The following is a 25,751-nucleotide window of genomic DNA, read 5'->3' on the forward strand; positions in this document are numbered from 1 at the left end:
AGTTCCTAACTTTACAACTGTAGTTTTAGGTAACCATTAAATCACACGACTTTATTTTCAAGTGTTATATTATTTAAAATAATATTTTTGGTAGAATAATCTATTATCAGAGAACGATATAAGGCGCTATATCCTTGACCAATTACAGCCTGGCTTCCGGTCTAAATGCCATTAGATCATCCCCGAGGGTCCGGAGTATCACTTAACCTTTATTAGCAAAGATACTCCCAATAACTGTAAATAAATCACTATCTATATGGGAAGCGTTTGGTACGGGAGGTCCACGCTTTCTTCCTTCTTTCCCACTTGATTCCTTGGAATTCTCTCTGCGGTATATGCTGCGCAGTTGGCTTGGTCGTTGAAAAATGATTGATTCAAGTAATCGTCATTTTCTAGGGTGCTTTCAAGAATTGGCTGCGTTAGTGTGAGATTAGATTTGATTAGATTAGAGAACTAGATAACAGGTTCATGTGTTCGGCAATGTTGTAGAACTATTTCATTAATTTTTGTCGAAGATACTAAGTATCTATGTCATATGGTTTGCGAGATATAATTGGCTTTCGATCGTGACCCGCTTAAAATAAGTTTATTAACCTTTTATTTTTTTGTATGCCAGAAGGGCATTGGGTTAAAAGGCCACTGCGACAGTCTTAATGATCGTGGCAGGTCTCGATTGCTATACACATTAATGGAGTTAATCTGAATAGTTGTAATCCTGTGCCGCAATTTGGTACTACATGGTTGATAAAACCAATTACCGTTTTGGGATTTAGGCTCCATACTTGATATGGAGTAAGAAGGAAACTTCCGAAGAAGTTGTGCCTTGATAACGCAAGAGCCCCGCAATTGCAGAGTAGATTTGGTAAACTTTCAGGTTCAGAGTTACAAAAGCGGCAGGTGTCGGATGATACCTTTATTCTTTAAATGATAAAGAGCGGGACTGTGTCCGGTTAGGAGTCCCGTGATTGTGCATAGTTTACTACGAGTTAAATGGAGTAGTTTTTTTAGCTACTGCAGGGTTTTGGTAGATAAACTGTTCAGTTTGTCTACAACCCTGTGTTTGATTCCAACGGGATACTATTTCTAGCTATTCCCATGTCATCAGTTCACGTTTCACGGCGGATGTGGGGGTGCCCAGAAACGGTTCAGGACCAATAAATTGCTGAGCTGATCCTTGTTTTGCTAGGTTGTCAGCAAATTCATTGCCCTCGATTCCGCAGTGACCGGTCACCCAAAGTAATAGAACTTTGTTTTGGCTCCCTCAACGCTGTGCTGTACTCCCAAACTAATTCGGACACGCATTTGGCGGGTTTGAGTTCCAGTAGTGCTGCTTGGCTGCCCGTGAAGATACCGATTTTCGCGTGCCTGTACTTTCGTTTCAAGCATATTGTTGCTCAGATGTATATTACATATACTTCTGATTGAAAAACGGTGGGATAGTGTCCCTGATGCCAGGTCCGTAAACTCCGGAGCCTGTGCAGGCCTCCATTTTTGAACCATTTGGAAAAAAAGCAGATGGTTCCAGATGGAAGATCGGGCCCTCCATTATTCCACATTGAGCAATCTGTTTCAATCACCTCATATGAAACGCCCATACTAGGCCTGGCTTCCATACAGTCAGAGACTGAAGTTACTGTGTGGGTGTCAGATTGAAGCGAAGATGACCAATTTGGTCATATTCGAGTATAGTTTTACTCCTTTACAACCTTAGTGCGCCGAGCTCTCTCTTCACATGAATATGCAAAGGCAGTAAGCATAGCATTGCTTCCATGGCGGCAGTAGGTGTTGTACGCATGACACTGGTAACAGAAAAACAAGCCGCGCGCCGAACTTTGGTTAGTTTGACTTGGGATGTCACCTTATTCACCATACGACTGCATCATAGGTTATCCTAGACCGTGCAATCCCGACCCGGCTGTGATTTTTGCCTCAATTATGCTCAATTTTATGGCGGTTTAAGCGGTGCCAGTAGGTGCCTATTAACGAAAAAAGTTACTTGTTAAAATAGTAAAATTTTTGCTGGAAATCAGTTTCTAAAGCAAAAATTTATATCTTCTAGAAAGTTATGTTTCGATGATATTAAAAAGTTTGTAGAACATGCCAAACCAGTTAAATAAGGTTTTGTGTTCAAAAAGATTAAGTTGCAACGATACTGAATCCCAACATGGCCGGGAAAATGGCGTCCGTGTGAGGATTATGATTCAGTACCGTTTTACCTTACTAAACTGATTGTGATTGTGATTTGTGATCACAATCACCCTTAATCACAAAAAAAATCCAATTATCTTGCAAACCATATCTCGTAGATACCTGGTATCTTTGGCAAAGTTTGATGAAATTTATAGTTTTACAACTTTGCCGAACACATGAACTTACGATCTAGTTTCTACAAAAAGTTAATTTTTTCATGTGTGATATCCCCTTAAGGGGGGACCCTACTCTGGAAGACCAAAAAATAATAGATTTTCGTAAATTTTTTTCAGATGCTAGAATTATAGTTAAGTGTTGGGGTATTTTAGTTATTGGTTAAGGTATATTTGAAGATATATTTAGTATTGCTTGGATACCAGCATAGTGATGATTATGCTGGTGGCAGGTGAGCGCATGAATGTCCTCTAGAAAATAGTTCCTTGCTGGCGGAACGTGTCGGAAACCAACGGAGTATCGTAGAACGGATTTCAAGGATGATTTTGAAGCTTTAGGTCAATACCTAAATTGTTACGTAGCGGATTTTAAAAATTTGAAAAATTACCAAAATGGCGGCAATTTTTCCAAAAGAAATCTTCATCAAAAATCGCTAATTAAAAGCTCATAAAAAATTGAAAAATGGAGATATCAAAAAACGGCTACGTTACAATTTAGATAATTCATTTTTACACACTGAAAAAAAAATTCAGCAAAATCGGTCCACTAGATTCTGAGATACACGTACCGCTAAAGAAAAATGGTTTCGGGGAAAACGCGTTCAAAGTTTCTTACAGCAATGGACTTCTCTTGAGGTGACTCCACAATATTTGCCGTAAGTTTTCAACGAGATCAGATATTAAAAAATCCTTCTGGCATGACATTTCTGAAGGTATAAGCGTCTCGAAAATGCAAAAAAATCAGATTTGATTTTTCTGACTTTCCAGAGTAGGGTCCCCCGTTAATATCAATTTTTTTTTCCTTTTTTTCGGGTCGCTTAATAGCGTATAAAACTCTGCGCTGGGCCCTTTTGTGATGTCAACAAAGTGTCAGGGAGACCTCAAACATCAGTTCTACCTGACGAGACAGGCGCCCTTTAAAACACAGGTAGAGCCCCAAGCATAGCCGTCACGGCTATACCCGCAGGCGGAGGCGTTTCGGCCCTGCGCGGACTCCACAAACTGACTCTCAGATCTCTCTGCCAAAGGCCGGAATGTCATATTTTAAATATAATGATGATGATGACGATGATGATGATAATGATGATGACGACGATGATGATGATAATGATGATGATGAGAAGAAAAATAATAGATCGAATTTGTAAATGTGCTTTGGACTTTTTGTACCACTCGAGTTGCAATATGTGGTATAGTGAAGAAGTGGAGGATTCGTCAGCCCCGCCTGACACCGGTCTTCAACCGCGCGCCCGCTTTCAGTTTTCCAACACAAACAACCACAAATGAACCAATAGGTAAGACAAATTTCGGAGCATTAGTGGTTATCAACTTATCAGGGCAAATTTAATCTTTTATCCCCTTAGCATTCACAGTGCATTCCCACGATACAAAGTAAATTGAGCGCAGCACAAGCTGGACGTTCGCGGTAGTCGACAGAAGCTTCAAAATATAGAGACTCGCCCGCCTTCCAACCCTCGAGACCAAAGTGCTGTAAAGCTCTGGGCTTAAACGTCTCTTTAAGACTCGACCCCTTCCCATCGACAGAGCCCGCGGGCGGCCATCAAAGCTCAGGACAGCCACGGGGTCAGTGCAAAAATCCTACTCTATCTAGCAGCACCGCCTAGCCGAAACTCGAACACGCGACACGAATTGACCTAATTTTCCCATCTGCTACCTAAGAAGTGCTATTACCCGTAATCATTACAGAGTGGTCCTTCGGCATCCAATCGGATCTGGTATCCCGCTTACATCCCCTTACTAACCCTAAGCCCCCGACCAACTCAATCAATCCGACATTTTTCGGAGATATTTGTGACAGTTGTGATAAATAGGGATGAATCCCAGAAAACTTCATCTATTGTCAGAGATCCCCATACTGGCCTTATTCTTAAACGGAATAAAAGCACTTTCTGAACAACGCAACAATCACATTTGGTAAATTTTTACCCCGAGTCCCACTTGAAATCACAAAAGTATTTTGAAATATACCTACATTCAGAAGTAAACATGACCGCTGTTCATTTACTGATTAGTTAAAAAGCCCTACACCACGACAAGGTTCAGTTTTATCGTAGGGGGGTCCCCACTTAATATCGAATTGCATGTAAAAGTGAAAAGATGCAAAACAGTACTTTAAATATCTTCTCCTAAGCTCAAAAACGCTTTTGATCAACTTTTTTTCAGAATGGTCCCAGCGAGGGCCTGCTAGCAGGATTTATTTGCGGTATTTTGTTCAATACTACCGCACCTCAGCGAAACCGAATTCGAGAAAATATTGTGAAGGGCAATTGTAGAGTAAAGTATTATCTACAACATTGCAGAAGAAAGTATAGTTTCTGAGCCGTCATGTCAAATAATCAAAAGCCGAATATATGAAATAGGGCGAACGTACAATATATGTCGAATTTGTTTATTCAATCCGGGTTGAAACTGGATGAATTTTATCTGTCAGATAGGAGCAAATGAACACAAAAAGTTCATCCAGTTCCAATCCGGATTGAATAAACAAATTCGACAATAGCTTTCGCCCATTACGGCTATCGTAGATTAAGACTCCCGGTCATTATGGTAAAGAAACATACATTACGGCTTCCCAGGCAACAATGTGAGTTTTATTGTACTCTTATGGTGATCTTCAAGGCCTATTTTGATCTTAAATGCCATTATAAGAGTGTAATAAACCCCAAATTGTTATTTGGGTTTCATCATTATGGGCATCCGTACATATGACAAACGTCCAATTGGCTAATGGGGTATCGTATCGTGAAAGATAGATAAGTTTAGTCCTTTGACGGGTAAGGCCGTCTGAAGACAGCCCCCGTTTTTAGATAGATCTTCAGAGCCACATACGAAATTTGTTTTGAATTCACAATATGACAAATGTGTTTAGATGCAGATTTCTTGGCATTTGGATATTAATATTACAACTTTCTGACCATGCGTTCAAGAGCTATCTTTCAAAAACAAGAATTCAGTAAAATTGCGAAAAAAAATTATTGTGCTTAGATATCAATCAGTTTCTGCATACATGCTTTAAATGACGGAAAAATGATGCCCTCAGTATGCTCATGAAAAAAAGTTGTGTGGTCTCGAACAATAATATTTTTATTGCCGTAGGACTACGTCTTACCGCAGGCTGTCAATAACTTATTTGCACCGGATGGATAGCTCTTAGCGGACTATTTAAACATAAAATGGTTGCAATCGTTGATTAATGATATTTAGTCAATTTTTAAAGCATGTACATTAATCTTTTTCATATCAAAAAAGGGTCTCGATTTTGGCACGGTTTCAATTTTGGCAACATAGGCAACACGCATTTGTTGCCAAATTCGAAATCCTACTGTATTCCTTTTTTATCTCTGAAAGATAAGGTGATCTAGAACAAAGTGATTGACCTCAATATTTTTTTATGAGTAGCTTACCTGGTTTATTTCGTGATATATCTGAATGGAAACAATATCTGGATAGCGCTTAAAATATGCAAAACGAAAAAGAAGAATGACTGTTTCTAACCTGGTGCTCTTTCCTTAATTATTTTTACGTAAAAATTAAAACTTGGGCTTCTTTTGAGTGTAGTTTGACGAAAAACATAGTTATTAGCTTGATCACAGCGTTTTACGATGTTGCCCGTTAGCAGGCTGAACCTTGGCGTCCTATTTTCGAACGAATGAGCATAAAGCATTCCTGAGCCCGCATTAAGAATAACTGGACTACCAAAGTCCATTTTACTCTACATACTTGTCGACCGAAGTGATTGAATCAGAATCAATTTGGAAGTACAAATACAGTAAGTCTATGAGTGATAATAGGATGAGTGATAATAGGAGCCTCTATAAAGTGCACAAGAAGTCGTTTTTCATACAATTTCAAAGAAAACTTGGAACATATCGCTCGTAGCTTCAGTGTGTTGTATAATCAGAAATAAAGTTCATAGTTAAATGTAAACTCAATGAATAACCGGACATAATCATTATTTTGAATAGACCTTATACTTCTTTCGAAGTACTTTATAGTATGTACTAATAGTGTTGGACCTTTGTTAGAGGTGGAGACTTAAACTAATTTGTTCATTAAGTAATTTTAAATAGATAAATGTCCAAAAAATAGTCATTAATACTAACGAAATTACTGATTAAGCATCAGTAGACTCGATTTGAATAACAGAATTTAAATACGATATTGACACTTAAATGATTCCTCTCGCACTTAAGGTGCCATTTGAAATGTTTAAAAATAACAATGTAAAATGGGGACAAGAGTACTGCGCATTAGTTTGCAATAATCAATTATATTCAACAGCACCCACTTTTGAAAGAGGCACAAGTAGAATATGTAACAACCCAAGCAAGTGACCAAAACGAATAGTTTAGTAGTAAGACATTTACAACAAAGTAATAACTCTGCACATATTTGCATGCAATTGGAATCAGCCGCATAGGCAACAGTTGCTCCTGTAATGTTGGTAAAACAAGTTTTACAAACCCATCCATTTTCAGAGCAAATCAATTTATCATAAAAGCTCCAGAACTGAAACTACCCAGAAAAATAAATCGATAAAATCCTTCTAGTGGGTCTCTTCGGGTTGCCACGCCACGCCAGCTACCTACCTAGCCGCGAGTCTATGCCATCGGCGCTGCACCTCTGCAGATGTTCCACGTCATCCGGGGATCGCCCACAACTTGTACCGAGCGAGCGAAACATGAACAAAAAAAGTCCCTTGCCAACATGGCTCAATTCTCTACAGAGCCGAGTTGTGCTTCAGCAACACCAGATGGCAGCCCCGGTTCTACATCGGCGGCAGTGGCAGCTGTTACCGCTGCTACTTGGATAGAGCGTTGGCAAAGCGGGGTTCTACTGCTGCTGGTGAGGAAAAATCCTACAGCGTTCCAAAATGGCCGACCTGCATCTGTTGTAGCAACATTTAGTAGCAACCAGAGCCGATCGGATTTGAAGACCTGATGCGGATCTTCGTAGCATGGAAGGAAAACTGGGCTTGCAATAGTAGCTTATTCCATCAATCGGGGAACCCGTTAGAACCTAGAGCCAGAAAACATGATATGAAACATGTGAGACAAAAACCTGGTGGTGCTAGCGAGCGAGACGTCACCCAATTTACCTCTGCGGCCCGTGAAGGGAAGCAAAACGACAGGGAAATTTTCAGCTAACGGCTGCTTATAGCACAAAACGGAATCATCAGACAAAAAGAGCGAACAGAAAGCAAAAGCGAGACCGATAGAGAAAACCCTGACAAAGAAGTTAAGAAATAACGAAGAAGCAGGAAAAAACATGACTAAACGGCATTAAAACAACGACAGAGCTTCGTTATGAAAAGCGCTGAGTCCGGGAAATCGAAAACTGCACATAATCACGGAAAAATAGTGCAAACGCCGCAATTACACCTGACCGCGATTCATGGCGAGCAAATTTCGCGGTTGTTCATTTAAATAATTCACAGCTCCGAAGGTGTTGTTGGGAGCGATCCAATCATCCAATAATTGTTAAACATAATGGTTCTTAAAATGAACCTTTCCAATCGGCATGGCGGTTGTGCAATCGCACGAGACAGAACTAAAATTTCGAACATATTAAGTAACACCGAAAAGTATTCGCCTATTATTTGCGGCAATGGATGATGATAAGCGGGTGGAGCAGTGGAAGAGACGAACCCTGCCAGAGACGGGACGGGTGGTCGAGGGTAAACCAGGAGCTGCTGCTGCTAGTTGAATTGATTTTTGATTGTATGTGGAATTCTCTGGTCGACAACTGGTGTGTCCGCACCGACGGTGGTGTTGGTGTATGTGATACACACCGATATTGGCACAAAGTACGATCGTTGGGAAAAACTGTTCGCCAATCTACAACGGCACAAGTATAGTAAAACAACCAACGGCGGCGGCGGCGGCGGTACCGGAGGTCGACGGTTTGTGGAAAAGTGGCTAACGGGGTGGGAAGCCAAGGTGGGATCGGCGGCGACACGGAAAGCAAGCACTTGATGGCGGCGCGGTACGTGGTGTGCGGTACGGGGCGGGCATGATATTTTGCAACTTTACTAGAAAGTCGAAGAAGCTTTTTCATGGAAGACATATTGGTTAGCAAAGGTAGAAATTGCTTTTGGAGTTGGCCATTCAATTTTAGGATATAATATGTTTACAAATGATATAAAATTTTAGCAGGGAACTAATGACTTCATCACTTTTGCGTTTTACATCAGGGTCTCTTTCAAAGGGAACGATAAATTTGTCAGTATACATGCTCTAGGCATTAACTAGACATTTTCTTTTATAATTATCAATAATTACATTTCTAATTAAAATCAAAATGTGGAGGCAAAATAACTGTTTCTAATAGTAATAATGCTCTTGTGACTTCGGGGAGATTGAATTAATACTTACATACAATTTATTATTGAAATGATAACTTATAACCACCATCTGATTAAATCGTTAGCTCGACATTTATTTTCATTTCTGTTTTTAAGCAGTTAAATTTCACAAATTTAGAGCGATGTTCTATTTTTGTATATATTTGGAATTGGTACGAAAAAAACAAACTTGCTAATGTATGCGCAATAAAAGAGGAGAACGTAGCTAAATAATATTTCATACAATAATTATAAATTATAAATTTGTTATTGTAACGAAAATCCTCATAATGGGAAGAAACAAGGCCACTTTTTCTTCATTGGAATGTTTGTATCTTTGTTAGCTTCCCACTCCTATTGTCCACCAGCCACTTGTAATCCGCCTTCTTTTTGGTAATCCCTATAAAGCAAGACAAAGCCTTCTCAATCCTTTAACCCCAACATACACAATTTTGTATGTGAAAACTTTTACTAGAAATTCTACCTACAATCGCTCATACGACCTACAATGTGTAAAAGTTGGGTAATGCTAGCTGAATAGTTACACTTCGTATTACAATAGTTATATAATACGTTCTAGAAGTAGTTGTTGTTTTGCAGTAACAACTTTCCACAAAATTTCAAAAAAAAACATACCGTCCGGAAAGGGTTAGCGTTTTTGAACCTCCCCCTTGTCAATGGCCACCCTGTTCCCCCCTTTCATAAATCTCCTCTTGTCGTCCAGCCAAATTGCTATCGTTCCAAATGTAAGACAACTCTTTTGTCAACCCCCGCGCACTGATTCTTTTATGTCGAAGAACATGTGTGTCAAAAGTGTGATGAAGAACCGTTCAGGCCTTCCGGAGTTATAGCGGAACATATCCTCAATCTCACGTTCTCGTCGCCCTCCTGTTGGTACCTTCCCAGTCAGCTCCCTCTTCTATCACGCAGTCAATTATGCATCTGTTTGCTCCCTGAAAATTCCTATAATGGAAGAGAAACGAAGCCTTTCTTTTATATATCTCTTCTCCGAACTTCCCTCCCTAACACCCCTTCCCCATAATTCCACCCGCCTTCTTACCAGTCCAAATGCAAGAGAAATGGAACCCCTTTTACTTATTTGAACCTCCCCCCCCTTGATAGGGACAACCCCCTCTTTTGTCCACCCCTCAGTGGTGATCACCGTATGTCAAGGCAATGTGTGCCAAGTTTAGTGGAGAACGATCAAGGCGTTCTGGAGTCATGGAGTAACTCCACAAGATTATACTGGCCTAATGGCTAAAATTTTGGAATTTTTTCGAGGCTCTTATACACAACAACAAACGAGCTTAGAGAGAAATGAGAGTGTGTATGTGTTATCTCTCTCTCTCTCTTCTCTTTCTGACAGTATTTTTTGTTTTGTTTATGCTTGTTACTGTATTTTTTGTTTTGTTGTTGGTTTGCTCAGAATGGCGTCAAAACAAGAGGCATATTGCGAGCGCGTTGTACACTTCTACGAATTGCACAAAGATCTCGGCAAAAAGTATACGGTACAACATTTTGAAAGCGAAAATGTGGTGGCTTCGACTATTTATTATATCCTAAGATCCCAACAACTACTCACAAGCAAGGTAGTGGAAGACCAGACAAAATTATGGACGCAGAAGAACTTCGTTCTCTTTAACGTGCAAAGATTCCGTGAGCCAATGGGATGCCGCAAAAAAGTTCAAATGTTTCTACCAGTACATCTGCAAAACATTGAAACAAACATTGAATTGAAATAAAGTGACGAAAGAAGACAAGAGCTCCAGAATTCACGGAGGAACAAATTTCGGCGCTGAAATCTCAATTCCGCTGGTTGATAAAAAATTATTCCGGAAAATGCTTTGTTTTGGACTACGAAAGTTACTTCCCTCTTCCGAAGACGCACATTCCCGGAAATGATCGATTCTATTCCATGAATAGTTCTACTGCATCTCTGAACATAAAATACGAGTTTTAGCATAACTGAACAGAAAGCGATGTTGTCCACTGCCGTTTCCGAGAGGGGTATTTCTAAAGCATGGTTCAAGCCCTCTGGTTTCAATCCAGGACCAGGACGAATGTTTGAAGAAAATTTTTACCCCGTTGCTACAAAAACATCATGCAGATGAACAATGCTTGTTTTGGCCGGATAAAGCATCATCGCATTACGCCAAAAAACACAATCGTTCCTGAATACCCATTCGATCTCATTTGTACTTAAAAATCACAACCTGACAAATCTGCCTCAGTGTCGCATAAATGAAGATTTCTTCGAGATTTTGTGCTCCTTAGTGATACAAAAATAACTGGAGAGCCACGAATTGTACGTAGTGGATTGGGAGAATCAAGAGATGCATTCGCAAAGTTGATATGACGGCCGTAAAACGCTCTTGTTCTGACATCAAACGGAAGCTTCGCCGAACAGCCTATTGCAGACCGTTTTCACATGTTCACAGCAATGGATCATGCATATTTAATTTCAGTAAATCAGATCTTCTTCAAGTATCTTTGTCTTTTTTTGACATCTCAAGCTGTCATAAATTCCAAAATTTTAGTTGTCACCCGCTATGACACTGGAAACTTTATCAGATTTGCGACTTGCCACAGGCACCAAGTTGCAGGTTCTATCAATCCCGGTGGAAGTGGTCTTTTCCTGACATGTCCCGAAGCGTCCAAATTATGTACAGCTGCTGATGGGGTCCAAAATAGGTTGGTTACCCTACAACCAGGTGCTGACGAAACACGATGGATGTGTCTTGACTTATGCGAAAGTCGATTACTATCAAATCTCGGGGTCAAATTCTTCAAGGTGGCATGGCATGGATTTTAGCAGGTTCAAGTCTGCATGAGCGGATAAGTTCGCGAAAAAATGTATGATTTTGCAAAGAATCTGTTTGTAACAAGCAAACCAGTGTTTTTGTGACGTATAATATTATGCCGAATTCATAGCCAAAGCAAGTGCCTCTACAACCAAATTTTACCTTTCAATAAGTCATGATAGTCTAGTTATGTTTCGGCCAGATCAACGTAGCTTAGTGCCATTATAACAAGGACGTGCTACAACGACAACGGAGTCCAGTTCATCCCAAACGAGTTGAATTCGCCAAATTATCCCCAGTTCCATCTAACAGAGATTAAGCGGAAACTGAAGATGAAGGGAGCATAGGGAGATGAAAAACATTGGCAAGAAGAAAAATTAGTGGAACCGATTGATGCTATTTCCTTTGTTTCGTCTTCAAGAAGTGTTTCAAGAGAAATATTGGTTAAAATACACGCATTCGAAAGCGTCCCTTTTCAAAATGATCTAAGCTTTACATTCGATGGAAAATGCTATGTTAATAAATTAGAAAATCTAATATTTTTTGAAACGATGGTTCTACAATTCATGACGGGACGGTAGGGGAAAGAAATGAAAATATTTTGGTGAAGGAGGGGAAGAGCGGAAAGGAAGGGGGAGGGGGTATTGGTAGCTATGCTTGACAAGTAGTCATTTTGACTCCTACCTTTTGTCCAATGCTGGAAGGTGCATGAGTCGAACCAAGCTGTAACTTGAGATTATAACCGGATTCTCGGATTATAACGCAGAGTACAGCTTGGTTCGACTCATGCACCTTCCAGCATTGGACAAAAGGTAGGAGTCAAAATGACTACTTGTCAAGCATAGTTACCAATACCCCCCCTTCCTTTCCGCTCTTCCCCTCCTTCAACAAAAAATTTTCATTTCTTTCCCCTACCGTCCTTTCATCAATTGTAGAACCATCGTTTCAAAAATATTAATTTATATGTATGACCTCATTTCAAGGTCAAGACTAAAAACTTGAGATTAGTCTAGTAGAAAATCTAACCAAACCGATAAACCAGATGGTGTCGACAAAGGTCGAAAGGTATGCCAGAAAAAGACAAGAAACGTTCTGAAGCGCATGATTTTGATAGAAGCAGAGAGTCTCACGTTTCCGTTAATTACCGGCATGTCCACGATCGGATACACTGGGATGGGACTCGTACCGTTAACTTCAATTTAACGGGAAACTAGCAGTCATTAACTTTTCGTCGGAAAGCGCGATTTCGGAAGCAGTTTTTGGGTCCAAAAGCGGAATTCTGTTCACAAAAATGTAAATACTGCATTCTTTTTGCGAATCTGAACACAGCGAATATATTTTCATGAAGAGAATTTTTGTTTCAAACAAAAAAACTGCTTTTGAAATTGGCAGAATCGATGACGACTAATTTCACCTTAAGTCTAAATGGTTTATAACAAATAGTCCAGTGTTTATTACATGAGAGGACTGGGACTAGATAGAATAAGATTGTTTACTCAATAGATTTAATTTAACTAGGAGTCTATAGCACAACTTTATTTCATTGTCAGTTTGTTATTGCCGGTTTAAAATGATAAGATGCATCATGTCAATTGGATGGAATCTTTACAAAATCCGTATTTGAATCTCATTTTAAGATTAAATTTTATCTTAAGATTGTAAAAAGAATGGTCCCACCATAATGTTTCGTGTTTACCTCTTTCGTCGTCTGAAATAATTTTTGTATCGCAATTGCAATAAAACTTGATGTTTAAAATCTGGAACTGTGGAAAATGAGCAGGAAAATGATGTTTGTAACCAAAAACTGTGCATTTATTGTAGTCAATTTTGAGTTGAATTTTTTTCGTATTTCTTTTTCACGATTTTTCAAGAAGCTGATATTTTCAATATTTTTTAAATAAATAAATATAACAAGTAATGTTTGCCCGAAGTTCAATGTATTACTGTTTGATTTCCTTTTGGAATGTTGCAAGATTCCGGTGCCTTGCTTTTTTTGAGGACATATCAGACAGTCAGTGTCGATAAAGAGCGAAAATGTTACAAATCCTTTAAGCGAAAACGTGAATTTACAGAAAAGACGGATAGATAAACTTGAAAAGGGGCAGTCCCGGTGTAGTGGAGAACTGGGGTTTGAATCACAATCTCGTAAAAGTCACGACCACGACTGAACTGGGCTGAAGTCAAGCTGCTAAAGTGACTGTAAATCGAGATGAAAAAAAAACTGAAAGGCCCACTGAAGATTTTGAATAAAAAATGCAGCTAATGAAAAACAAAATCAGGTGAGTAATTCCCGGCTTATTTTTGAAACTGAGTGGTCACCCTGAAAAAAGGGCCTTTTTGGCTAAAGCAAAAGACGACTGATTTGACGGATGATTCTTCGGATCTCTATTTTTTTCACTATTCGACTAAAAATTGATTCTAGTTTTTGGAAAAATATGAATAATTAAGATTGTTTACACTGAAAAAAGCGGTCAAAAATATCAGTTTTTGACATACCCTTCGATAATCCGGAATATCTAAGGCGTCCTCTGGCATCCAGAAATCTCCGAATACTTCGAAAAAACTTTAAAAAATGCCCTGTCCAATGTAACTGGTTGCATCTAAAAACGCCTTTTTTTGTAAAACTTATAATCATTGAAATTTGGTCAAAATTTTGCCTGTCCCAATCATTTTGTCTAACTCCTGTATATTTTTTGTATATGGACGCTAGAACTGCGGAACACCTGAACGAATCTTCATTAAAAATAAAGGTATTGGCACAAACTCTCACACACATTCAATTCAATACTGTCGTTCAATTAAAATACTGATGACAGCAAACAATACCCAATACTCGATCATATAAAAAAGAAATACAGTCTTACAAAAGATAGACACAGCTGAATAAAATGGAAACGTGCACTAAATCACTGATCAAAGCACTAACTAATCAATGCGAAATAATTAACAAACAAATGTCACAATAATACAAATCAACAAAGAATATATACATTGAAAGCATCACTGTCTTCAGGATTTACAAACAATAAAAGAGAACTTAACATGACAGAAAGAATAAACTGAATTAGGCCATTACAAATATTTTAAAAGAACCGTTATTCTTCGGCCTTCCAGAGTAGGGTCCCCCTTAGCTGTAAGAGTGATTTTTTGCACTATCAAGAAGCTTTATCGGGGTAATGTAAAATTCAGCATGAAGGAATAAGAAAAGAAGTAAATGATGGGCCTGAGAATAAACCCATGTTAAAATCACTTGACATCGAATGGCCTGATTCAGTTAAAATTCGAACCCACGACCACTCCCTTGTCAAAACAGACTATATCCTTGAGGATGCGGAGCCACGCTTTTAGGCTGTTACATGAAATATGTGTATGCATGTAGAAAAACAACCCAAATTAGTACGTCTCCACCGAATTTTACTGTATTTTGGTAGTAACGTGATCCAAGCGTTTCGAATATTATTCAACTTCGATTAAGTACTGAACAGGACTGGCTAAATACAATTCTTCAATTCAAAGTTTTCGGGTGCCATCTTTGTGCTTAACGTCACAAAAAAAAAAAAAAAGAAATCAGAAAAATCAGTAGTATTATTATTGTTTATCCTATATTCAAGTCAGAAAAACTATGTTAATCCTCCGTTACTCGCGCTGTTGTATTTTGTACAACGCTTGAACCGTTAACTTCATGTCGGTATATCTCAGGCAGGGATGGAAGATCAGTGATTTTGATAAAATCTGTGAGTTATCGCCACACGCACAGATCACGATCCGTACAGATCATGACAAACAGTGAGTCTTTAGCGTTGATCACAAGATTTTGTTCTCTAAGCAGTCTCAGCAGTCGATCACAGTGTTACAGTGCTGCGAGAAAAAGGGCACACATGTTGTTTGTATTGTGATTCACACGATGCACACAACCAATCGTCTGTATCTGTTATATTTCTTAACGCAATCATGCAATGAACATGATCTGACATGAAGTTTATCATAATCTGCACGGATCGCGGCAAAGTGTTTGTCGCTTACAAGTAGTGATGTCATTGAATCTGAATCTGATCGCTTCTATGATCTTGATCGCTAGAAGCGATTTTTTTCCATCCCTGATATCGGGATTGCAGCAATAAAAAAAATTACTGTTTTCAGCAAAGTTGATCCGCAGACCACGATCTTTCAAACGGTGGAAAAAGTTTCATAAGTTTTTCACCAAGTTGCATTAGTATTAGTATTCGAGTGAATTCTGTTAGGTTTCAGCACACCTATAAATCGAAGTTGGCGCGAGTAACGAAAAGTTAATTAATACAAACAAATTTAGTAAACAAAATTTCAATCGAATTTTTAAAATATTTTCCTGCGGACAGAAATCCCACGATAGCCGCTCCCCACCCTCGCATTCCATAGACATCGCCGGAAAACTCAAATGGACTTCCTCAAACATCCACTCACTTCAAATATTCCTTTTTTCCTTTTTTTCGGGTTATCCAACTGGTCGCTCAATAGCGTATAAAACTCTGCGCTGGGCCCTTTTGTGATGTCAACAAAGTGTCAGGGAGACCTCAAACATCAGTTCTACCTGACGAGACAGGCACTGTCGCCCACTAAAACACAGGTAGAGCCCCAAGCATAGCCGTCACGCCTATACCCGCAGGCGGAGGCGTTTCGGTACTGCGCGGACTCCACAAACTGACTCTAAGATCTCTCTGCCAAAGGCCGGAATGTCATATTTTAAATATAATGATGATGATGACGATGATGATGATAATGATGATGATGAGAAGAAAAATAATAGATCGAATTTGTAAATGTGCTTTGAACTTTTTGTACCACTCGAGTTGCAATATGTGGTATAGTGAAGAAGTGGAGGATTCGTCAGCCCCGCCTGACACCGGTCTTCAACCGCGCGCCCGCTTTCAGTTTTCCAACACAAACAACCACAAATGAACCAATAGGTAAGACAAATTTCGGAGCATTAGTGGTTATCAACTTATCAGGGCAAATTTAATCTTTCATCCGCTTAGCATTCACAGTGCATTCCCACGATACAAAGTAAATTGAGCGCAGCACAAGCTGGACGTTCGCGGTAGTCGACAGAAGCTTCAAAATATAGAGACTCGCCCGCCTTCCAACCCTCGAGACCAAAGTGCTGTAAAGCTCTGGGCTTAAACGTCTCTTTAAGACTCGACCCCTTCCCATCGACAGAGCCCGCGGGCGGCCATCAGAGCTCAGGGCAGCCACGGGGCCAGTGCAAAAATCCTACTCTATCTAGCAGCACCGCCTAGTCGAAACTCGAACACGCGATACGAATTGACCTAATTTTCCAATCTGCTACCTAAGAAGTGCTATTACCCGTAATCATTACAGAGTGGTCCTTCGGCATCCAATCTGCTGACCAATCCAATCCTTCGGCGGGATCTGATATCCCGCTTACATCCCCTTTCTAACCCTAAGCCCCCGACCAAATCAATCAATCCGACATTTTTCGGAGATATTTGTGACAGTTGTGATAAATAGGGATGAATCCCAGAAAACTTCATCTATTGTCAGAGATCCCCATACTGGCCTTATTCTTAAACGGAATAAAAGCACTTTCTGAACAACGCAACAATCACATTTGGTAAATTTTTACCCCGAGTCTCACTTGAAATCACAAAAGTATTTTGAAATATACCTACATTCAGAAGTAAACATGACCGCTGTTCATTTACTGATTAGTTAAAAAGCCCTACACCACGACAAGGTTCAGTTTTATCGTAGGGACATCCACTCACTTCAAATATTCATATCATTAGTAGAACCAAGCACCGCAGAGCAAATCTGGCCTAAATTTTGAATAGGTCATAACTGCAAATGAGAGCTTCTTTTTGCGTCTCCTCTAACGTCTATCACGATGCTGAATACACTTGTGGTAACTAATCGTTAAGAAAAATGCACCCGTGTAGACGTCAGAGAGGAGACGCAAAGAGAATCTCCCATTTGTAGTTATGACCTATTCAAAATTCAGGCCAGAAATATTCTTCCTAGATGTAAGTAAATCTTGATTTTTTGTTTGTGAGAACATAGAGGCTTGTCCGACCATATAGGACTTCCCCATAAAGCGGGTCAGTTGCACATTCGTGAAATTCTTAATTTCGAAAATTTGTGAAATTTGTACACAACAGATTGGTTGCACGTGAGTAAAAATAACGTGCCATCCCATCTTCCATTTCATCTGGGCACACGCGAAGGCATTGAATAAAAATGTGCTTACTACTTTATGAATGTTCGTGCGAAGCAGCACCTTTTCTGGTATATTTTCTTCCCGTGCTAAAAATTCCTGACTTCAAATGAAATTCCCTGACATTCCCTGACTTTTCCAGCTATGTATAGGACATTTGTAGAACAAGTTATTATTTACAAATTTGCTAAATAAAGTTTCAATAAACTTTATTCAGAAGAGTTGTAGATAATACCTAGTTCTTCAATCGTTTCTTATATAACTCTTTCAAATTCTGCATGACTGTGAGAATGCGAATTGAGTCAAAGCGATTGTGCCATCCCTGCCCACATCAAATTGCATTATGGAAAAAACGCTGTAGAAAATTACCCACTGGGTATTTCCTCTTAAAAATATGGGTAGAAGTGGTTTAGAGTGAAATTTCACGCAAAGCGTCCAGGTTGCGCAAGTACCTGGAAAATCCTCAACTCTCTTTGGAACATGGGGAACTCGGAATCGGGCAGTCAACGGTGAATCGTGTGATTAAACGTTACTACGAAACTCTGAGCATCAAACGGAAGAAGAAATGCGAACAGAATGGATGTTCTATTAGTGATCAGGATCACAAGCGTGTCGTGAAAGCGTTTAAGCGGAACCTCAATGCTTCGATCAGGGATGTAACCAAAAAGTTGAATCTGTCCAAGTTTTTCGTTCAGAAAGCCAAGGACCGGGAGGGTCAAGGACTGCATACGTACAAAGTGCAGAAGGCTCCAAATCCGGGTTTCCAGGTCCGGAAACTGTACACCCAGATGCTGACGAAGCATCTCATCGTAGATGATGAGACTTACGTCAAGGCGGACTTCCGCCAGCTTCCGGGGTTACTGTTCTTCACCGCCCAGCGCAAGTTTGATGTTCCAGAGGAAGCAAGCAAGCAGAAATTTTCAAAGTTTGCCAAGAAATTCATGATTTGGCCTGCAATTTGCTCATGTGGCAAACGGTGTGCGCCGTTCGTGACTACCGGGACTAGAAAACGGGCAGATCTACCTCAAAGAGTGTCAGAAGAAGCAACACGAAGGCCCTACGATCTTCTGGCCGGATTTAGCTTCGTACCACTATTCAAAGGATGTTCTGGAGTAATATGATACCAACGAGGTCACTTTCGTACCAAGGACATGAACCCCCTCAACGCACCGGAACTAAGGCCCATCGAAAAATACATTAAAGTCGCTTTTTACGCGACTATTTTTACGCGAATTTCGGAATTTACGCGTTTTTTTTACGCGAATTTTGGAATTTACGCGAATTTCGAAATTTACGCGGCATTTTTTCCGCGATTTTGATTTACGCGGAACGTATCCTTCGCGTAAAAAGCGACTTAAGTGTACTGGGCGATTATGAAGCATGAACTACGGAAGAATCACAAGGAGGTCAACTGGACTGCTAATTTCCCGTTAAATTGATTTCAAATAGGTGTCTCACTCTTCCCAGCTATTTGGGGAACAGTGAGACAAAATGACAGCTTCACATTTGTGGTTTTAACTAATTTAGCTTATAACCAAAACGGCTGAAGCTTTTTTCGGACAACTAGAATGATATACCTTTCAAAGGATTTGAAGAGTTCGTTGGTATCGTTCGTAAGTAAAATTTAAAATTTATGCAAAAAAAAGTGTCGCACTATAGACGTCTCTCCCCTACACCACGTCATTAAATAAAACCACAAACTGGTTTTCAATAATTGTGTATATAACACTGTAAGCAAGTTTTCGTAGAAAAGTCTACAAATTTATATTGAACAAAATCGATAAACGATCGAATTAAGATGAAAGGAGATATATTACATTAAAGATACAATACAAAGATAAACACATAATAAAGAGTCTGGTGTAACTGCGAGCGCGTTATTTTCTCTTTCATTTAATTCTACAACACGTTCAATGGTGTTGTAGTAGCATTAAATGGAGGAGCATTTTCCTTATTTTCTCGTAAAAATAAAAATGCGACGTTTTCTTCGCCATGATTAAATGGGCGGCTTTTCTTTGTTAGACGTAGGGCTGCCCATAAAATTACAGCGGCACACCGTTAGCACCTTTAGAGCTGAGCGGTCCTTTTATATTCTACAAGGTAGGCGATGAATTGAAATCATCGCAAATAAACATTTGCGGAAAGCATTTATTACGTTGTTTTATTGCGAATAAAACATGCAGCATAAGTTTATTGTTTGCTAGTGAAAATTTACGTTGCGCCCACTCTAGCGGTTCCATCACGAACATAATTGTTTTGATTTTGATTACAATGAATAAAGAAAATTTGAGGATGTCATCTGTGAATATGTGTAAAATACAGAATAATCATACTTGGCAGAGCTTGGCAGTCGTCTTTTTAGAGAGCGGTTACCCTTTTCCACAATATTTGCATCGTCTTGCAAAAGAACACGCTTTTTGAGAGAGAAACTCTATCAACTGCGATTGATGTAGGTAGTAATTCATTTTTATTTTGTGGACAAATCGATAAATCTAACTATGTAGTGATTTCTGACCAACCAGTTTCGGTTTTAATGATGGCGTTATGGTCATTGGGCTTCTATCAAATTAGTTTATCAGCTGTCTAGGCCACCGTGTTCAAGGATTCACAATACAATACAATTACATTGAGTTACGAAATCAATTTTGCACACGCAATTTGTACGCATTTGACCCGTTTTTACTGTAAACTAGTTTTGTTTGAAAGTATAAACGTTGAAGGAAAAGTTAAACTTATCACTATCGTTTGGTCTGCAGAAAAAAATTAACAATATGCCATTAGATAAAATCATTAACGTCCCCAATCATTGTGCTTTGTAAATTGTAAAACCAAAACATTATATTTCAAAGCTTCGTTTGGTCCTCGTCTTCCTAGAAAATCATCTGTGATGGCATTCTCTGGTACGCTTGCTGTAAAGATTAAAGATGCATAATTACCAGTTTCGAGACACGACACGCACCTACTGGCTATGTTTTTCCTAAAAAAAGCAGTAAGAGTCTTCTGCCCAGAACAAAGGTCTTATCATTGGCATATTATCATTGAATGAAAAACACCGTCGTCTCTTGGCATGGCAAATCTTTGAAACAATATCTCTTGATAATGCCCACTTGGCAGGATGATCCGGTGGGAATGAATTACAAGGCATGCTACAAACATTGCTTTCCGGCAATGCAGGCAGGACCAGTTGGGAGTTGGGATGGTAGCGGACATCTAGGGTAAGCTTAATCTGATGAGGGTGGTAGTGTCGACCGTGGTGATGGTAACACACAAGAGGGACGGACGAAAGGGGGCGAAATGCAATCATCGACGAACTGCCCTGCTGCTGCTGCTGCCGCTGATTGCGTTTGCGTCCCACAGTCAAGCTTGGGTTTGCTGTTAAGTAGGATTTTGGACGGCTGCAGCCCAATGATTATAATGATAATGATGGTGATGATGATGATGATGAGACTGACGGTGCGGGTAAAGCAATGACGTTGTTACTGATGCTGTTAATAATAACGACCTGGGGGATGCGTGCATGTGTTGGTTGGGCGTTCACGCTTATTCAGTTAGGCGGGTTTAATACTAGTTTGTCCTGGATTGGCATATTTTTTCGAATTGAAAACCATTGAGGTGTATGTTATTTACATGTTTGTACATCAACTGTTCGCAAGGGCAGTTGAAAATGTGGCAACGAAGCATCATCCTGGTGACCCCAGAGCGATGGTTTCTTCCAATCGGACATGGGGCATGTATCACCGGGCGGAAGGATGACTGACCGTGTTTTTTGATTATCAGCAGGTGGGTCGATAATTTGCGATATGTTGTATGTGTCGCAAAATCGGGGTTTGTAAATCGAAGCAGTCATAAAACAAATGAAATGATATCAGTGTATTACTTTTTGAACAATAATAGAATATAATCTTATACAGTAGTCAGCAAATTTCTTTATAATCTAATGCATATTATGCATTTTTCAAACCTAGTTAGTCGATCTATGTTTTACTATTACATTGTTTCTGTAGATCTTCTAAAAATAGCATCTCGCCTTCATTACCAAAGCATGAGCTCGAAAGCGCCACCGATAAGAATAAATAATGTTGAGCTTTAAATAAAAATTAATTCAAATTTGTGTAATTTATAACTAATGACTATGACAGCAATTTTACAACACAACCTTGTTACGGTTGAAAACAACAATAAATATCAAATTATAACTGCAATAAATGCCAGAAGGACTTTTAATATCAAATTCATACATATTAGTATGATATATTTAAGCCGTGACTAAACCTATGTTCAAAAAAGACGAAGACCGTTGTGTGTGCAGCCTTCGAGAATAATTCAAAACTCTGTTGATTCATCATCGATTGCTGATGATATTGAGTAAATTTAGATCCTAAGTTACTACCTAAAAGTATTGATTGAAATAACTAGTAGTATAAATAGAACGCAGGACAATTTGCCTATAAACCTATAAGCTTGAGCACCCGCGAGGCAAATGAACCGTTGCGTAACCTTCGGTACGTGTCAAGATGCTTCGCATAGGCAGTTTTGCACCGGAGATGTTAGCCACTAAGTAGAAGCGCTGCACAAATCATACTGTGACCTGCAGCGCAGCACTGGCTTAGAGGAATCGAATCCTAGGAATCAGGACAATCTCAACGTCCGTGAGATGCGCAAGTGAAGGCATTGAAGAAAACTTTCAATTACGGTATTTACCCTCAGCAGAACACTCTCGTACTGCGGGTAAGTTCCTCTATTATTGCGCCCCACAAACCCCACTCCCCATGCGTCATCCCGTTTGTCACTTTCCCCTGCTTCCAACTGCCGCCAACCGCTTCCTCTTCTGGAACACCTCATCGTTCAGTTTTTGCCTTTTCATTGCTTTCGTTAGCCCTCCCTGCGTTCTTCCTTTCAGCTCCTTCCGACCAGACCCACAATCTGTCTCAAGCCGTAGATAGCCATTGTGGATGGATGGATGGTTCGTTCGTTCGCAGGCTGGTTGGCGGTGTGTAGTGGTAGTGGTACTTCGAAACCTAACCTCGAAAACAGCAGCAGCTCATAGACTGTGTGGAGGAAAATTTTTCACAAAGTGGTGCTCAGCCCTCCGATGTGGCTGCTCTTTGTGCACTGATTCGTACAAAGCGGGACGTAAAAATAGTCATTATAAAAATTTTCCAATCATTTTTACTATCAAGATACGAACGAATCTTAGTGAAAATAGGCTGTTTTCGAGTATAGGACAAAAAAACGTAAACATTGCTTATTTACTTGTGGGTTGCAACGAAAACGGCGAGATAGAATACTAATGAATGAAAACATTCGAAAGGGATGATGTCCAATTTCTGGGCAACCTAGATTCGATTTTCGGGTGTAGTATCATTCGGACAACATTTCATGCCAGTTATTACAAGCAGTTAGGACTAATTGGTAGAAATAAACATACAGCGGCAGTTAATTGCAAGGGGAAATGTGCGATATTTGTATATAATCAGCTGTGCGCTGCAATCGGAAAGAAAACGCGAGAGCAGTACCAGCAGCCGCGGTCGAGACGGGTTCAAGCTCGTACACACCACTACCAATAGCTCCCTAAAGAAAGCCGAATCAGCGGCAACACACACCAGTTCTGGTTTGTTTTCACTAGGAATGTGCCGGATACATCGGGAATCCGGTGATTCCGGACTGTTTTGGGACATGGTTACAGCTTAATTGCCCCCGGTCGCCATCTTGAATTTATTAAACCGAGACTCGCGGGGCCCCAGTGCAGAGCGCTGTTTTTAAAAACTACACAACACTCCGCCACCCCTCCCGCAAACAGAGGAACCCCTTCCTGCAGTGGCTAGGTAGCGATCCACCCCGCAACAATCGTATATTCGTTTGCACATGCTGCCCAACAGTGTTGCCAATGCTCGAGCAGTGCAATAGTTCACGTGCAAAAATTTCGAAATAATTGTAGGTAAATTAAACGTGAGAGTCAGAAAATATTTTAATGCCTGTGTCTCCTAACTCTTTGAAACGACGAGATCTCTGCTGCGCTACCTAAATCAAGCTAAAAGCGGTTTTTTATGCGATGCGGTATTAAAGTTGTACTGTATAATTGTTTTAAAATATTTAATTGAACACCAGTACATGTTAATCTGAACAGAAAATAACCATGTACTGCATAGTATGTTACTTTTGCACTTCCGACTTCTGAATGAGTAAAACATTAAAAATATTTTTTTAATAAGATAGGTAGATGTGTTTTGAAAACATACAACAGCAGAAGCTTATTGTTATAGTTCTCAACAGAATATTTCATCAAAGTTATTTCAAAACATTACGTATTTTCAAGATGACAAAAAGTTTCATGCATGTATGCTAAATTTGTACCGTTTAAAGAATATTTTTATCAATATACATTGTTTGTTGAAAATACTTACGTTTCTCAATGAATCGCGTACTAACGATGTCAACAATCAGAATTTGTTTGCACTGAAATAGTAAATGAAGAAGATTTAATTTGTTATCACAGCTTCTATTGGTAGCAAAAAGCACAATCGTAAATGGAATCACTAAACACTACTGTCTTCTTAAACATTAGCAAGTTTTCTGTGTATTGCGTAAAAAATCACAAATTCCTATATTCACTAGCCTATTTATTTTATCAATCTGCCAACGCTGAGCTACTGCCAAACATTTGCCCCTATCAGAACGCACACCAATCGGCGCTACCGTACGATCGTCGAATTTCCACGCAGAACTGACAGTAGCCAGCACTCACACAGGCACACTTTCTACCGCCAACTTCGGTCGAAGCTAGAGATCATTGTTGTACATGCTTCTCCGAGACTTTTCACAATCGCCAGGGAAAAAATGGCCCACCGATTTTGCTTCACCGAAAACACCCACCGAACCGGATCGAAACCGGGTAAATGCACTCGAAAACACCGTACCTTTCGTGAATCTTCACTTTGTCGCACTTTTCATCCCATTCACGGTGGCACTTGATCGGAAAATCGCGTTTTTTCTATCCCCCAGCTGCGAGAGGAGTTCACAAAACTGCACAGTAGAACACCAACTCAACTCACCGTCGGCCGAAAACGGAGACCCCTTTCCACACTATGTGTGGAAGCGCAAAAAACATAAAATGGCGTCAGCTTCTCGCTCACTCACTCGCCCTAGTCCGATGCACGGTTTGCAGCAAAGCAGCTCCTTTACTTCTGTTTTCCGATATTATTCGTATATGTATGAAACTGCGCGTATACTACTAGCACGTACTGAGAGAGACGGCTGAACGGTACGAGTGTTGGTCTGTGACTGACAGCCCGGTGACGTTTGGGGCGGCAGCGCTGCCGAATCTTGCGAAATCCATTACAGCAAACAGGAAGTGGTGTTCGGTAGCGCGCGCCATCCGGTGGTGCTTTCTGGCGGTTTTTAGCTCTAGCGCTAGACTCGTGATGTACTGATTAAGATCAAGCGGAAGTGCAAGTAATCCAAGCAACGGTTAGTAGAACATCACTCTCCGTTCATTGGGTTCATTGCTGTCGCGAACAGATCATTTCCGGTATTCACATCGTATTAAAGTGATTAAAGGTAATATTTCTAGGTAATATATTTTCTTTTCTTCAGAAGCGATACGACTATATACGACACTTTGCAGTTATTCTACAAAAAAGTATTGAAATTGTATATAAATTTAATTTTTAGGGTTTTAGTCATGTAATTTTTTAATTTAGTATATACACTCTTTTACCTCGAAAGTACGTTTATTCAATTACATATTTTCTTAAATATATAATAAGAAAATTTAATGCTTTACCGTTCCTGTGTGTTTAACAAAAGTCGGTTGCGGTTGATGTAATGTAAGGATATTCATTGTCCTAAATCTTTATAGACTCAGCCTCATAATTTTTATCTGAAGTCAGTCATTAAATTTTTATAAGATTCTTTCCAATAGACGGGAGTGATGAAATCAAAAGTGTTTTATAGTACCCCTAGAGTGGGACAAGACGTGAAAAGGGAAAGAACAAAAAAAATTAAGTAACGTAGGG

The 25,751-nt window shown here is 39.7% G+C and overlaps 1 protein-coding gene across 5 annotated transcripts in view; it reads right to left on the minus strand.

The window, feature by feature from the left end:
• The window catches only part of LOC128734588 (MOG interacting and ectopic P-granules protein 1), a 35,992-nt gene extending 10,998 nt beyond the window's left edge, over positions 1-24,994 (minus strand). For 4 of the 5 annotated variants that reach the window (XM_053828861.1, XM_053828860.1, XM_053828859.1 and 1 more), the window contains exons 1-2: positions 24,789-24,994; positions 24,141-24,192 (exon numbers count right to left, since the gene is read on the minus strand). The gene's annotated coding sequence lies outside the window, so the exon portion shown is untranslated. Of the gene's footprint in view, positions 1-24,140; positions 24,193-24,653 lie in introns of all 5 variants that reach the window. The other variant, XM_053828858.1, reaches the window with a different exon arrangement.
• Positions 24,995-25,751: the final 757 nt, after the last annotated feature.

Source organism: Sabethes cyaneus, chromosome 2 (assembly GCF_943734655.1).
Source record: "Sabethes cyaneus chromosome 2, idSabCyanKW18_F2, whole genome shotgun sequence".
In the NCBI taxonomy this organism is placed as follows: domain Eukaryota; kingdom Metazoa; phylum Arthropoda; class Insecta; order Diptera; family Culicidae; genus Sabethes; species Sabethes cyaneus.